The 16,310-nt window shown below is 46.1% G+C and overlaps 1 protein-coding gene and 1 pseudogene across 6 annotated transcripts in view; one reads left to right on the top strand and one right to left on the bottom strand.

The window, feature by feature from the left end:
- arhgap32b (Rho GTPase activating protein 32b) overlaps window positions 1-16,310 on the bottom strand; it is a 597,494-nt gene that overhangs the window by 294,423 nt on the left and 286,761 nt on the right. The gene's annotated exons all lie outside the window — the stretch shown is intronic.
- LOC139276553 (U2 spliceosomal RNA) lies at window positions 15,902-16,139 on the top strand (annotated as a pseudogene).

Here is a 16,310-nt window from a genome sequence, read left to right as displayed (position 1 = left end):
GAGAGGGTTGATGAGGGTAGTGTGGTTGATGTTGTGTATATGGACTTTCAAGAAGCATTTGATAAAGTACCACACAATAGACTTATTCGCAAAATTAAAGCCCATGGTATTAAAGAGAAAGTGACAGCATGGATACAAAATTGGCTACGAGTCAGTAAGCAGAGAGTAGTGGTGAACGGTTGTTTTTCAGACTGTAAGGAGGAATACAGTGGTGTTAGCACCACTGCTCTTTTTGATGTATATTAATGACCTGCATTTGGGTAGACAGAGTACAATTTCAAAGTCTGCAGATGACACAAAACTTGAGAAATGTAGCAAACAATGAAGAGGACAACAGACTTCAGGAGGGCATGGACAGACTGGTGAAATTTCACGCAGAGAAGTGTGATGTGATACATTTTGGTAGGAAGAATGAGGAGAGACAATATGACTTCAATGGTATAATGTTAAAGGGGATGCAGGAACAGAGCGACCTGGGGGTGTATGTGCACAAATCTTTGAAGGTCGCAGGACAAGTTGAGAAGGCTGTTAAAAAAGAATATGGGATCCTTGGCTTTATAAATAGAGGAATAGAGCTCAAAAGTTATGCTAAATGTTTATAAATCACTGGTTAGTCCTCAGCTGCAGTACTGTATTCAATTCTGAGCGGCACTTTCGGAAGGGTGTCAAGGGGTGCAGAGGAGATTTACCAGAATGGTACCAGAGATGGGGGGCTTCAGTGACGTGGAGAGACTGGAGAAGCTGGGGTTGTTCTCCTTCGAGCAGAGACGGTTAAGGGGAGATCTGATAGAGGTGTTCAAAATCATGAATGGTTTTGATAGAGTAAATAAGGAGAAACTGTTCCTATTGGCAGAAGGGTTGGTAACCAGAGGACACAGATTTAAGGTTGGTACACTCAAAAGAAACGATGAAACCGAGTACTGTGTACAATGAGCAAGTGTGACCTTAGCTTCTTTAATAAGACTCCAGAGTGCAAGTACCTCGTGGGTAGCCTGCTTATATACTGTGCTCCCAAGGGATGCTGGGATCCCTTGGGACTCCAAAAGGTGGGCCTTCTGGTGGTCAGGTGTCATGCAGGATACAAAGGGTTAAATACATTACATCACTCCCCTGTGAAGCCAACAGTACACTTATTTACAGAGTGAGACGATCTGGGGCTCTACGCTCCCGTGTCGATCGTCTCGGTACAAATGCGGGTGTGGGTGAGTTGGTTAGTTCTTCACTGGGCTGTTGGGCAGCCGACCTTGCCGGGCTACTGGGGATGGTGAGTTCGGCTTCGTGGTCAACCATGTCAGTTGCCACTTGTGTGTGTGTTGGAGGGTCAAAGTTGGTGGTGTCTTCTTCGGGTGTTCGTAGCTGTTGGTGAACCGCAATTTGATTTGGTCCAAATGTTTTCTGTGCGTTTGTCCATTGGCCAATTTGACCTGAAACACGCTACTCCCCTCTTTGGCTGTGACCGTGCCAGCGAGCTGTTTGGGACCATTTCCATAATTGAGCACAAACACAGGACCATTGATCTCAATATCGCGTGACAAATTTGCGCCGTCATGGTACACACTTTGTTGATGCCGCTTGCCCTCCACATGATCATGGAGATCAGGGTGGACAAGCGAGAGCCTTGTTTTGAGCGCCCTTTTCATGAGCTGGGGGAATCCCGGTGAGTGAGTGGGGTCTGGTACGGTAGCTGAGCAGCAAACGGGACAGCCGGGTCTGCAGGGAGCCTTCCGACAGACGTTTAAAGCTTTGCTTGATGGTCTGAATTACCCGTTCTGCCTGGCCGTTGGATGCGGGCTTGAACGGAACAGATGTGATGTCTTTGATCCCATTGCGGGTCATGAATTCCTTGAACTCAGCACTGGCCCATTATTGCTGACTAGGACATCAGGCAAGCCACGCGTGACAAACATGGTTCGTAGGCTTTCGACAGTGACCGTAGACGTGCTTGCAGACATTATTGCACATTCAATCCATTTTGAGTAAGCGTCCACGACAACCAAAAACTAGAAATGGGCCTGCATAGTCTACATGGATCCTCGACCACGGTTTGGAGGGCCTCGACCACAAACTTAGCGGTGCCTCTCTGAGTGCATTGCTCAGCTGAGAGCAAGTGTTGCACTGGCGCACGCATGACTCTAAATCTGAGTCGACCATGGGCCACCACACATGGAATCTGGCTATGGTTTTCATCATTATGATGCCTGGGGGGATGCTGTGCAGTTCACATATGAACATATCTCTGCCTTTCTTGGGCAAGACCACACGATTGCCCCACAATAGACAGTCCGCCTGTAGGGACAACTCGTCTTTGCATCTGTGGAACGGCTTAATCGCCTCCTGCATCTCCACTGGGACACCGGACCAGCTCCCATGCAGGACAGTTTTTTTTACCAAAGATAGTAAAGAATCCTGGCTGGTCCAGGTCCTAATCTGGCAGGCCATAACGGGGGACTTCTCATTCTTGAATGCCTCAATGACCATGAGCAAGTCCGCTGGCTGTGCCATTTCCACCCCGGTGGTGGACAATGGCAGCCGACTGAGAGCATCTGTGCAGTTCTCTGTGCTCGGTCTGTGGCGGATTACATAGTTGTATGTCAACATCTTTGGATGCGGGCAGAGGCATTGGTATTAATCCCTTTGCTCTCAGAGAACAGCGATATGAGCGGCTTGTGGTCAGTTTCAAGCTCAAACTTGAGGCCAAATAAAAGTACTAGTGCATTTTTTTCACCCCATAGATGCACGCCAGAGCCTCTTTTTTAATCATGCTGTAGGCCCTTTCGGCCTTGGACAAACTCCTGGACGCATAAGCGACCGGTTTCAAAATCCCCGATTCATTAGCCTGTTGTAACACACACCTGACCCCGTATGACGACGCATCGCAAGCCAGCACTAATCGTTTACAAGGATTATACAAGACAAGCAGTTTGTTTGAACACAACAGATTTCTGGCTTTCTTAAAGGCAGCCGCTTGTGAATTTCCCCATATCCAGTCGTCTCCCTTGCGCAGTAGCGCATGTAGGGGTTCTAGCAGGCTGCTTAATCCAGGTAGGAAATTACCAAAATAGTTAAGGAGTCCCAGGAACGACCACAGTTCTGTCATGTTCTGTGGCCGCAGCGCGTTCTTGATGGCCTCCGCCTTGACGTCGTTGGGTCTGATGCCGTCTGCCGCGATTCTTCTTCCCAAAACGCGACGTCCTGTGCCAGGAAAACACACTTCGAGCATTTCAACCTGAGCCCCACGCGAATCAACCGACTAAGAACCTCTTCCAGATTCTTCAAGTGCTCCATGGTGTCCCGACCTGTAACCAATATGTCATCTTGGAAAACCACTGTGCAAGGAACCGACTTTAGCAGGCTCTCCATATTCTGCTGGAAGATTGCTGCGGCCGACCGAATCCCGAACGGGCACTGGTTGTAGATAAACAGACCTTTATGCGTGTTGATGCAGGTGAGGCCTTTCGAAGACTCTTCCAGCTCCTGCGTCATGTAGGCCGAGGTCAGGCCCAGCTTGGTGAACGTCTTCCCTCCAGCCAGGGTCACAAATAGGTCTTCTGCCTTGGGTAGCGGGTACTAGTCCTGTAGTGAAAAACGATTAATCGTTACTTTATAATCCGCGCAAATTCTAACCGTGCCGTACTCCTTAAGTACAGGGACAATCGGACTGGTCCAGTCGTTGAATTCCACCGGCGCGATGATGCCTTCACGTTGCAACCTGTCCAGCTCAATTTGCACTTTTTCACGCATCATGTACGGTACCGCCCATGCCTTATGGTGGATGGGTCGCGTACTGGGAACCAAATGGATCTGCACTTTCGCTCCCTGCAAGCTTCCAATGCCTGGCTCGAATAACGGGAACTTACTCAGAATCTGGGTACGAGGCGCCGTCAATGGACGAAAGCGCTCGGATGTCATCCCAGTTCCAGCGGAATTTTCCCGGCCAGCTTCTACCAAACAACGTGGGGCCATCCCCTGGCACAATCCACAGCAGGAGTTCGTGTAGTGCTCCATCATAGGAGACTTTGACTTCAGCACTGCCAATTACAGGAATTAGTTCCTTGGTGTAAGTCCTTAGTTTGGTGTGAACGGGACTGAGTTCGGGCCTGTGTGCCTTTTTGCCCCGCAGCCTGTCGGAAGGCCCTTTTACTCATTATGGACTGACTTTCCCCTGTGTCCAGTTCCATAGATACTGGAATACCGTTCAGTTCAACTTTCAACATTATTGGTGCACATTTCGTAGAGAATTTGTGTACCCCGTATACTTCTGCCTCCTCCGTACGAGTCTCCAATTCAGCCTAACCCACAGTGGTTTGCAGCTCGCCTGCACATTCGTTGGAGGTGCCCCATTGTTCTGCAACCATTACACGCATGGTGCTTAAAGCGGCATTGATGGGACCGATGATCACCTCCGCAGCGCCAACAAGGTGTTAACTGCCTCGCATTAACGATTGATGGCAGACTCTGGGTCAATTGAGGTTGGGCCACAGCAGCCGGCATGTACGTTCTGCCCTGTACATTTCTGCTCGAGACCGACGTTATTTTATGCACAGTACTGGCCGAAACTTCTTTACTCTGCGAAATCTGTTTGGTGTTGTCACTGGTGGACATAAATGCCTGGGCTATCGATATGGCTTTACTTAAGATTCGGAGTTTCTACAGTCAACAGTTTGCGAAGGATTGTCTAATGTCCAATGCCCAGTACAAAAAAGTCTCTGAGCATTTGTTCTAAGAATCCCACAAACTCACAATATCCTGTGAGGCGCCTTAGTTCGGCGACATAGCTCGCCACTTCCTGGCCCTCCGATCGTTGACACGTGTAGAACCGATACCTCGTCATCAAAACGCTTTCCTTAGGATTTAGGTGCTCCCGGACCAGCGTACACAATTCTTCGTAGGATTTCTCCGTCAGTTTTGCCGGGGCCAGGAGGTTCTTCATGAGGCCATAGGTTGTTGCCCACAGACAGTTAGGAGGATCGCCCTTCGTTTGGTTGCGTTCTCATCCCCTTCCAGCTCGTTGGCCACGAAGTATTGGTCGACTCTCTCCACAAACGCCTCCCTTCTGAGAACTTCTCCAGGATACCGACTGTTCTTTGCATTTTCGGGCGGTTGTTCGTTACCTTGTCGCCAATTGGTACACTCATAAGAAAGGATGAAACTGAGTACTGTGTACAATGAGCAAGTGTGACCTTAGCTCCTTTAATAAGACTCCAGAGTACAGGTACCTCGTGGGTGGCCTGCTCCAACAGTTGGGCCCTCTGGTGGTCAGGTGTCATGCAGGTTACACAGAGTTAAATACATTACAATGGTGATTGGCAAACGAACCAAAGGCGACATGAGGAAACATTATTTTACACAGCGAGTTATGATGACCTGGAATGCACTGCCTGAAACGGTGGTGAAAGCAGATTCAATAGTAACATTCAAAAGGGAATTGGATAAATACTTGAAGGAAAAAAAAATACAGGGCTATGGGAAAAGAACAGTGGGACTAATTGGATAGCTCTACCATAGATGGGTACAATGGGCAAAATGGCCTCCTTCCTTGCTGTATCATTCTATGATAAGATCTGAGAGGTTGGTTACAAACTCTAGGATTCCGAAGTTCGACTCCCATACATAAATAGGAAATGCAATGATCCCCGGGTGGGAATATAATCTGGGCCCTGTTCGCTTAAGAAACTGTGCATCTTGATCAGTGAGGTGATCTTTTCAACTGCACAACCTCAGTCTGTAGCAGACCCACAGCTCCTTGCTCAACGAACGCAGGAGTGAGAACTGAGGAACCAGTGAGAGCCCAAAACATGACACTAATAAAACTGTCACCGCAAACAGATGAGGGCAGCCATGCATACGGGGGAGCAGAGGGGAGACCAAGGTGGCAGGATTGGGAGGTGGGGGTGCTCTTGCCACCCTCTGCCCTGTAGGCTCCAAAACATTCCTCCCAAAATGTTAGCAGTTGTAGTGATTCTTATTAAAGCATGCTAACCTTTAAGATTAATGCTCAAATCCAATTTTGTTAATATGCAATGTTTGTGTCCAGCAGCTCAGTGATGTATGTAGGTGGCTATACACCGTAGCAGAGAGCACTTTTAGCTCAGTTCTCTGCTGTACAAAACCTGCACTTTAGAGAGTGTTAGAGAAGCAGTCATTAATTCTGCTCCATGCAGACCTCCGACTGTTTTAAACTGAAGCTGTTATCACAGCTGCTGAGCTCATCCCTTGTCTGTGAAAGCGCTACCGATATCCTCAATCGTTCTCCAAAGGAATTATGTGCAACAAATACATTTTCAATTGTGCAGCCACTTGGGCAAGTGTCTCAGGAAGTCGCAGGAATAGCCACTGTGACCAAAACTGCTCTTTTATTATTTAAGTAGCATCAGCAGCTGTGTGTCTGGAACGTACGATGTTTCCATCACTGTGCGCCTGAATTTAGCTCGTCAATAGCCAACACATGTGATTGTCTGCAATGTAAGTAACTCTATTTTTTTTCCAATGCTTACCATATTCAATGTGAATGCCTGACCTAACTGCTGCCTTCTTGTTCCAAAACACAGCTCACCGTTTCCATGGGATCCTCCACAGCTTGGCTATTTAATAGGAAATTATTTTTGTGATAATAGTTCAAAAATGTAATGATCAACTGTTGTCCGTTATTAAAGCTGGCTCGTGGCCACCAGTAGGAGGACACATCATTTGTAAGCCCTCCACCCATTTTTTTTATTGCAATGAAAATCTGCTTAGATACTGCTTCTACTTCAAAGAAATTCAATATATAAACATCAGGCCACGTAGTCATTTGCTTTCTAGTCGTCATGGGGTGATGGGTGGAAAGAGATTAAGAAAAATAATCTAATGTATGTACCACCGTAGACTGTGGGCCTTAAATCGCGGCCCCTACGGGGAAGTACGTACGCGCCCAGAGGGGCCCCGCACCTTCTGGATTTAGGTATGCGAAGAGCATATGCCTAAACCCGGAACATACGACATGTCAAGAATTGTCTCGACAGATCCACCGCATCCGAAGGAAGAGGGCCTTCGCAGGCGTAGTTATTTGCCCCACTCCTGCCGGCGAATGCAAATTCTTAGCAAGGCCTGCTTTTACCAGCGTAAGAATTTAAAAAAAATAGAAAAATAAAATGTAATCACTCATTTATATATTAAAAACCCTGTCCATTAAGGTAAGTTTATTTTTAGCCCTGTTAAAACATATAAAATACATTTTATTGCATTTTAATTATGTAATTTTTAAAATGTATTTAATGTGTGTTTTGGGGTGTTCCCATTCATACATATGGCAGCTCTGTAGAAACAGAACTCACCACAAGTATGAATGGGAATCCCCCATTTTGATAGGTTGGGCGTACAAACCGCTCAAGTCCCTAGGATATGTGGGCCCCTACGTAGGCCTACGCATAGAGGCCCAGGACCAGAAGTCTCCGACCCTCCGGGACCACCAGGTACTTTCTCAGAAACGTTTGCGGTCGGAAGCATCCGCCCAGTTTGGGAGGATGGCTTACAAATGGGTCTTTTACAGAGCATGCCAAGGGAAGCTTAAGAATGATTAAGTCGCTGTTTTAAAACTGTTAACCCAATTTTTATGCAGTGGGTTTGATTTTTGTGCTATATTAGCATCTTGCTTGTGTCTTTTTGTTGTCAGTGTATTATGTCTGTAAATGAATCAGGACAATGTTTGACCTGAATGCAGTGTCTGCTGGTGGGGTGTGGGGTGTTTTCCACTGTCTGAGATGACTACAAAATGTGGTTGGCATCCTACATACCCTCCAGTGAGGAACTTTCCATGATTCACGGTTAACTGAGACACCAGGGCTCTGCTAACCCAAAAACAGCAGTGAATATAGATACACCTTTCAGTTCATGAGGGGCTCTGTGTGGAGAAAAAGCCTGAACTGTAACAGACTTATCTGTGCCTTCTTCAACAGCTCATCCTGACACTCACAAAAACAATACAGTGTGATCACTACTGATGGATGAGACATATCCACATCACCTCTCTTCAAATGAATTATTTGTATGAACAAATGAAGACTTGTCATTATCTGTGTGCAAGATAAAAGATGTGTTATTTCATTGTTATTCCTCAAGGTGAAGCATACCCTACATGTTGCAGGAAGGATTCACAATGTTAGTGGGAAAATCTCAATGGACAGCATTATTTCCAGCTATTTTTGACATCTGTTGTATCACAACTACACCCATTATGGCCTTCTGTATCAAAGGCACATTCCAAAGTCTACACATTCTATTTGGTCTGACCGACAGAAACAGGAATGAACAAATCCCGAGGGGATGGTTAAGTAGGAATTGAGTGTGAAAAATGCCTCAAATTGAAGACAACCCTCAAGAGAAGACAACGTCTTTATTCTAAGCATCCTCCACACACTGCACAAGACTGACCAAGCAGTGCACCAGCTTGCGACGACACACGACATTCAGTTGCTACACCCTTTTCACAAAGCTAGGGCAAATCTGTGGAGAGCTGCGAAAAAATATTCCCCATGAACTTTCATACAATTCACTTCAGCTAAAGGAATGCCAAATGTTGACCATGCACCAAAATACAGAGATATCACACAATATGATTAATATGTTTAGAACAGCTGCACTGAAGGATTTCCAATAGGCAAGAAAGATATTGAGTCGAAGAAACTATTCTTCAATAACCAGATCAAAATGAGCTCTTGGTGTAGCCAGCTCAACAAAGATATCCTACTGTGGCCAACTGAGATTGAGAATAACTTCTGCAGCGAAGATGGAGCTTTTAAGGTCACTGTCAAACTTTCTATTTGGACCTTTTGAAAGGCCATGGAGATGAGAGGGAATGGATGAAACACACACAGAAATGCCCAGCTCCACAACAGTGATGAACTCTCCAGCCTCCAAGCTGATCTGTCCAAGGTCCTTGGCATGAGCAGGGAAATAGTGTGTCCATCAGTGCAAACAGGTCTACTGAAGGGTAACCTCATGCCTGGAAGATTATCCACATCAACTTCCAGTTGTATTGTTCACCAATAAGGACAGATAGGGGTTTGGCTGCCTGCATTGGCTGTTGTTGTTCACTTCAGCAATGTATTGAGCAAAGATCAGCACTGACTGAGCAGTGGCTGATTAGCAGTTTCATAGAAACCAGGGACAAGATGTAACAGACCACTGCAGTGTCGTCATCCACACATAAGCTGATTGATTCTGAATTTGTGCCTGAAATCGTGCCACTAAAGGTTCCAATCCATTTATGTGTCAACTAACAAATTGATACCTTAAAAAATTTTATTTATTCATTCACGAGGAGTGGGCATCGCTAGAAAAGGCCAATATTTATTGTCCGTCCCTAATTGCCCATGTGAAGGTGGTGGTGAGCCACCTTCTTAAACTGCTGAAGTCCATTAGGTGAAGGTGCTCTCACAGTGCTGTTCGGGAGGGAGTTCCAGGATTTTGACTCAGCGACGATGAAGGGACGGTGATATATTTCCAAGTCAGGATGGTGTGTGATTGGAAGGGAACGTGGAGGTGGTGGTGTTCCCATGCGCCTGCTGCACTTGTCCTACTAGATAGTAGAGGTCGTGGGTTTGGGAGGTACTATCAAAGATTTCTTAGCGAGTTGCTGCAGTGCATCTTGTAGCCATGGTGCGCCGGTGGTGGAGGGAGTGAATGTTTAAGGTGGTGGATGGGGTGCCAATCAACGGGCTGCTTCGTCCTGGATGATGTCGAGGTTATTGAGTGTTTTGGGAGCTGCACTCATCAAAGCAAGTGGAGAGTGTTCCATCACACTCCTGACTTGTGGCTTGCAGGTGGTGTGAAGTCAAGAGCAATGGTTGTTGCTGCGCTTTGGTCTTTTAATGCATGGGCCCTTTAAATTTCTGCGCATGCGCGGTATTTACAAAGTAAAAGCTGGTGAGTGGGTTGCACGGGACCTTCTCCATTACTGCACTAGAGGGAATACTCGTCAGGAGCTGAGCCACTTGATACAAAGTACCCAGCCTCTGACCAGTATTTATATGGCTTGTCCAGCTAAGTTTCTTGTCAATGCTGACTCCCAGGATGTTGATGGTAGTAGTATGATGATGGTCATGCCATTGAATGTCAAGGGGAGGTGGTTAGGCTCTCTTTTGATGGAGATGGTCATTGCCTGGCAGTTGTGTAGCATGAATGTTACTTGCCACACAATTGCCCATGCCCAAGCCTGAATGTTGTCCAGATCTTGCTGCATGCGGACTGCTCCATTATCTGAGGAGTTGCGAATGGAATGGAACACTGTGCAATCATCAGCGAACATTCCCACTTCTGACCTTATGATGCAAGGTCACTGATGAAGTAGCTGATGATGGCTGGGCCAAGGATGCTGCCCTGAGGAACTTCTGCAGCGATGGCCTGGGGTTGAGATGTGCCTTTATCGTTTCCGAATCCGATGCCTAGGTCGAGGTCGAGTGGTCCATACGGTTTTATTCATATTATAATTCTTTGTAGCGGTCTGAGTGGCTTGCTAGGCTAATTCAGAGGAAGGTTAAGAGTCAACCACATTGCTGTGGGTCTGGAGTTACATATAGACCAGAGCGGGTCAGGACGGCAAGTGTCTGTCCGTTCACTAGTATTCATACAGTTGAAACATCTGAAAGTGTTCCACACAATGAACTAATATGAAGTGCAATGACTACTGTTATTAGGCAAACCAAGCAGCCATTCTGCATCAGCAGTGTCGCACTAACAGCAATGAGGGGTTGTTGATTTTGTGTGGTATTGTCTGAAGGAGGAATGTTGGTCAGAACACCGGAAGATCTCTTTGTAAGCAAAACTGTACACAGTATTCCAGGTGTGGCCTCACCAATACCCTGTACAGTTGTAGCAGGACTTCTCTGCTTTTATACTCTATCCCCTCTGCAATAAAGGTCAACACTCCATTTGCCTTCCTGATTTCTTGCTGTACCTGCATACTAACTTTTTGTGGTTCATGCACAAGGACCCCCAGGTCTCTCTGTACTGCAGCACTTTGCAATTTTTCTCCATTTAAATTATAATTTACTTTTCTATTATTTCTGCCAAAGTGGATAACATCACATTTTCCCACATTCTACTCCATCTGTCAAATGTTTGCCCACTCACTTAGCCTGTCTATATCCCTTTGCAGATTTTTTGTGTCTCATAGAGAATTCAAGCTCTGCAGCCTGGCTGCAGTTTTGTGAAAATTCACAGACCCCAAGTCAAAGCTGCTACGTGCAACTCAGCATGCTGCATGAATCAACTCGACATTTTAGGACCTTGGGTAGCGAGCCAATTAAAGGTTATCACACTATTAATTGAGCCAATAAGGTCAAAGAATGCAAGTTCTTTTCTGTAAATTGAACCAGGGATAAGTACAGCCATTTTGGCCATGTGGTCTCAGAAGGACAAAGGCCTGGCTTAAAGCCAGAAGCTTGTTGCTGCTGCCAGAATAAAGTTACATTAAAACTACAATCGGAGTCGTATTTCATTGGAATTTAAGAGATCTAACAATTTTGGCGTCACGAACACGATCGCTGAGGGAAGAAACTGAATTTTGGACATCGGACCTACATACTGAGGTAAGGACTCCTCTTTATAAAAGTCCTCGGTCAAAAGTCTAAATTCGCCTCTCCTTCTACGCGATTCCGAAAGCCTCCGGTTTGCGAACCCTCCGGTTGGTAGTCGGCTCGAGGTCCCATCGACAACTAACTTCGGCGGTGTGTTAGTTAATTAATCACCGACCTACTGATCAGCTGGAAACCCTACGACTTGAGACCCCAGTAAAGAAATCAGTATTATGGCAGCAGGAGATAAGAGCAAAGAATTGCCTACAACTGTTAAAGGCGGGCGGGCACCGCCTGAGGTTTCAATAGATGAAATCCTCCAACAGTTGAAAGAATACATAGAGCAATAATTCAACTTATCTAAAACCTGTATTAAGATCGAACAAAAATACGGTACCTCCAAAGGACAATGGTCCTTGGACGAGATTAAAAAGGTCTGGGGAAAAACGACCCGTATGAAAAATAAAGAGCGAACTAGATGGTCCCTAGCCGTTATGGGACAGATCCGAAAGCGGAATGAAATTATAATGCGTTCCCAACATGATCGAGAACTGACCAGTACAAAGGATCAATTGCTAGCTGTTTGTGCACAGCTGCGACAGAAAAGACTTGAACTTGAAAAGTCGGAAGCGGAAGTTAAAGATCTTAAAGGTGAAATTAAAGAATGGAAAAAATCATTCGGTCAAGAGACAGTAATAGGAAAAGGGAAATATATCGGTCAATTCCCAGGGTACTCATGTTTGGATCAATTAAAAGCGCAAACCCGAAGACACGACCGAGGAATAGATACGGATTCTGAATCCTCTGACGATACAGGGTCGGATGATGAAGAATTAGGGGTGCGCTTTGCCCCGTTTAAAAAAGACGAGTTGTAGTCAAATCAGAAGAGACTGCGGATGAGGGCGGAACCAAAAAAACGAGGAAAAGGATGTATGCAGAATACTTATTTCATGATCCGGCAGACCCAGAGAAAATTGATAAATGGTCCAAGGAATTGCCCAATCCAAAGAAAGGGGGAGTGAAAACGTGGGACCAATTGGACCGCTTAAGAAATATATATCAACTTCATCCCTGGGACGGAGTGCAAATTTTGACCATAATGGTGCCAAAAACACAGGGAAGCAAATTGCACGACAAGGTAGAAGAAGCTTTGGGGCAGGATGAGCAAGAATTAAACGCAGGATGGGAGGCGATTAAACACTGGCTGCAAGCCTTCAGTCCAGCTAAGACAGACTGGGGAAAAATTGCAGCCTGCCAACAGAAAGGAACAGAGGAGGTCCTGGAGTATGACGAGCGGTTTAGATGCACGAGGCTAGAACATTCGGGTATGAATAATACAGATGAGGAAATGGATGAACAATTGTTTGGACCCCTGAAAGCAGCTTTCATGGCAGGTCTAAAGCCAGAACTGTCTAAAATACTTAAGGTAGTGTTACCGGACTGGGAAGGTAGAGGAACTCCCTTTGCAGCATTGGTGGATCGATGTAACCAATTAGATCGGGATATGGGAGCTAAAGTCCGAGCTGTACAGGCTATGGGATGGAAATCCCAGCATTCCGATAAACAGTTATTAGGAAAATTACCCAGAAAATATCATTATTGTGGGAAAGAAGGTCACTGGGCCAAGACGTGCAGGGCAAAACAGCAAGGTCGTGGCCGGGGAAGAGGACGCAGTCAGGGATACAATTCAGCCAACAAACCAGGCTTGTCACAAGATACCGACCTCATAGAAGCATTTAAGCGACTGACAATACAACAACAGAAGGAGTTACTTGGGATAGCAAAAAACGATTAGAGCCCACCCTGGCCCCCCTCCTCGCACTAATACAACAGTGGGGAGATGGGATATATATTACTGTGAGGGTGGGTGATCAGAATGTGGACTGTCTTTTAGACACAGGGGCGGAATTAACATGCTTACCCCTACAATATGGAGACTTTTTGCCGTTAGATGGAAGGGCATGTACAGCCTATGGAGTTGGGGGCCATAAAATGGAAATTAAAAGGACAACACCGGTACTTATAGGGCTGGGTCCACATGAACTAACCACGCCGGTCTGGATAGATCAGTAGATCAACCCATTTTGGGAATGGACGTTCTAATCCAAGTCGATTCATCATTGCATTTCGAGGATGGTCGGGTGACATGGTCAATTAGAACTTTGAAGAAAGAAGAATTGAAGGAACACCCGATATGGGCTAAAGATAAGAACGATTGTGGCCGACTCCAGATGGAGCCTGCGTCATTTAACGGGACCAAGCCTCTATGCACTAAACAGTATCCCATCAGTCCAACTGCCATCGCGGGAATCTTACCGGTTATTCAGCAATTGGAGAAACAAGGGGTGCTTATTAAAATGCATAGCTCCTCCAATAGCCCCGTGTGGCCGGTACAGAAATCTAATGAGACTTGGCGTTTGACTGTCGATTATAGGAACGCTAGACAGTGTATTGATCAAAAAGCTCCTTTAGTCGCAGATCCCTCCACCACTTTTAATGCCCTCAAACCGGAACATAAATATTTCTCGGTTATAGATATGGCCAACGGATTTTGATTGCTTCCTCTGACAGTGGTTTGCTTTCACTGTCCAAGGACAACAGTATGCTTGGACCCGGTTACCACAGGGTTTCCACAACAGCCCTACGGTATTCCACATGGCTTTACAAAGCCATTTGCGAGAATTACCTCCCCTGTCATCCAATATGTAGACGATATCCTGCTAGCTTCAAACACGGAAGAACAGCATGAACAAGATTTACGAGCTTTGCTGGACCACCTTTGGCTGAAAGGACATAAAGCCAGCATCGACAAAGCACAAATATCCCAAGAAGAGGTTGTATATCTGGGACAAAAGATTTCACAAGGAAAGAGAGAACTTACCCAGGATAGAACTGAAGCCATTCGGGCTGCTGAAAAACCCACCACTATTCAGGAACGAAGGTCTTTTTTGGGATTGTGTAACTTTAACAGAAATTGGATTGACTCCTTCACACAGCTTGCTCAGCCATGATATCTTAAAGGGGAAACGTGCCTCTAAAGAAGCCATCACCCTCACTAAGGAACAGCATGAGGCCTTCCTGAGTTTGAAAAAGGCTTTGTGTTCGGCACAGGCTCTGGGAATCCCCGACAGTGGTAAGCCATTTACCCTGTTTGTCCATGAGAAAGAAGGATACATGACAGCTATACTGACACAAGAACATGGGAATCGGCAAAGACTTATTGGCTATTATTCGGCAAAACTGGATGCGGTAGCCCTCAAATGAGGAAGTTGCCGAAGGGCCATGGAAGCTGCATGTCGAGCGGTAATGATCACTGCGGATCTAGTCCTCGACCAAAAGCTGATTGTCAAGTGTCCCCACACCGTACATGCTTTGCTGTCTATGAATAGAATGTCTCAGGTGACGGCAGCTAGATGGACCCGCTGGACAGCAGTTTTGGAAGCTTCGAATTTCCATATCGTCCGGGCCAGCCCGGTTAATCCCACAACTATGCTCCCGATGTCAGAATCGAGGGAGCAAGTGGGGGGGAGAATGTGAAGAGCACGACTGCGTGGAGATTTTTAAAGAAACAGAAGAAGCAGCCTGAGCAGCAGAGGAGCCTCTGAACAACCCAGACCTCATCCTGTTTACAGATGGTTCCTCCTTTGTTGACAATAAGAACATAAGAATTAGGAACAGGAGTAGGCCATCTAGCCCCTCGAGCCTGCTCCGCCATTCAACAAGATCATGCCTGATCTGGCCGTGGACTCAGCTCCACTTACCCACCCGCTCCCCATAACCCTTAATTCCTTTATTGGTTAAAAATCTATCTGTGACTTGAATACATTCAATGAGCTAGCCTCAACTGCTTCCTTGGGCAGAGAATTCCACAGATTCACAACCCTCTGGGAGAAGAAATTCCTTCTCAACTCGGTTTTAAATTGGCTCCCCCGTATTTTGAGGCTGTACACCCTAGTTCTAGTCACCCCGACCAGTGGAAACAACCTCTCTGCCTCTATCTTGTCTATCCCTTTCATTATTTTAAATGTTTCGAAAAGATCACCCCTCATCCTTCTGAACTCCAACGAGTAAAGACCCAGTCTACTCAATCTATCATCATAAGGTAACCTCCTCATCTCCGGAATCAGCCAAGTGAATCGTCTCTGTACCCCCTCCAAAGCCAGTATATCCTTCCTTAAGTAAGGTGACCAAAACTGTACGCAGTACTCCAGGTGCGGCCTCACCAAAACCCTATACAGTTGCAGAAGGACCTCCCTGCTTTTGTACTCCATCCCTCTCGCAATGAAGGCCAACTTTCCATTCGCCTTCCTGATTACCTGCTGCACCTGCAAACTAACCTTTTGGGATTCATCGCTTCTCGGCCTTTTGGCTAAGATCATGCGTAACTGACCTGACAAGGGAGTAACCATGACCCCAAAGTGGTTCTCCCTGGATCAGGAAGGTGGTTCTCCTATGCTTTTTGAAAATAGGAGGTGTGTGGGGTGGATTGACCCATCCACCTCCACGGAGGTGTGTGGGGTTGCTGATCCATCCACCTCCATGGCACGAACCTGGTATTGCAGTACTTCCAGGAACGGTGCAGTGGCTCTCGGCCTTTTGGCTAAGAGCATTGGCGCAGAGTGATCCTTGATGTGTGCAAGGTGACCTCTGGCGTTTGTGATTTGACAAAGAATTGGAAAGATTGGCTACGAATAAATAAATAAATAAATAAATAAATAAAAATTAAAAAATTAAAAAGAGTTTCATGCACAAGGACCA

Source organism: Pristiophorus japonicus, chromosome 11 (assembly GCF_044704955.1).
Source record: "Pristiophorus japonicus isolate sPriJap1 chromosome 11, sPriJap1.hap1, whole genome shotgun sequence".
NCBI classification, from domain to species: Eukaryota; Metazoa; Chordata; class Chondrichthyes; family Pristiophoridae; genus Pristiophorus; species Pristiophorus japonicus.
The sequence above is the reverse complement of the archived record's forward strand: the minus strand, read 5'-3'. Positions and strand labels throughout refer to the sequence as shown.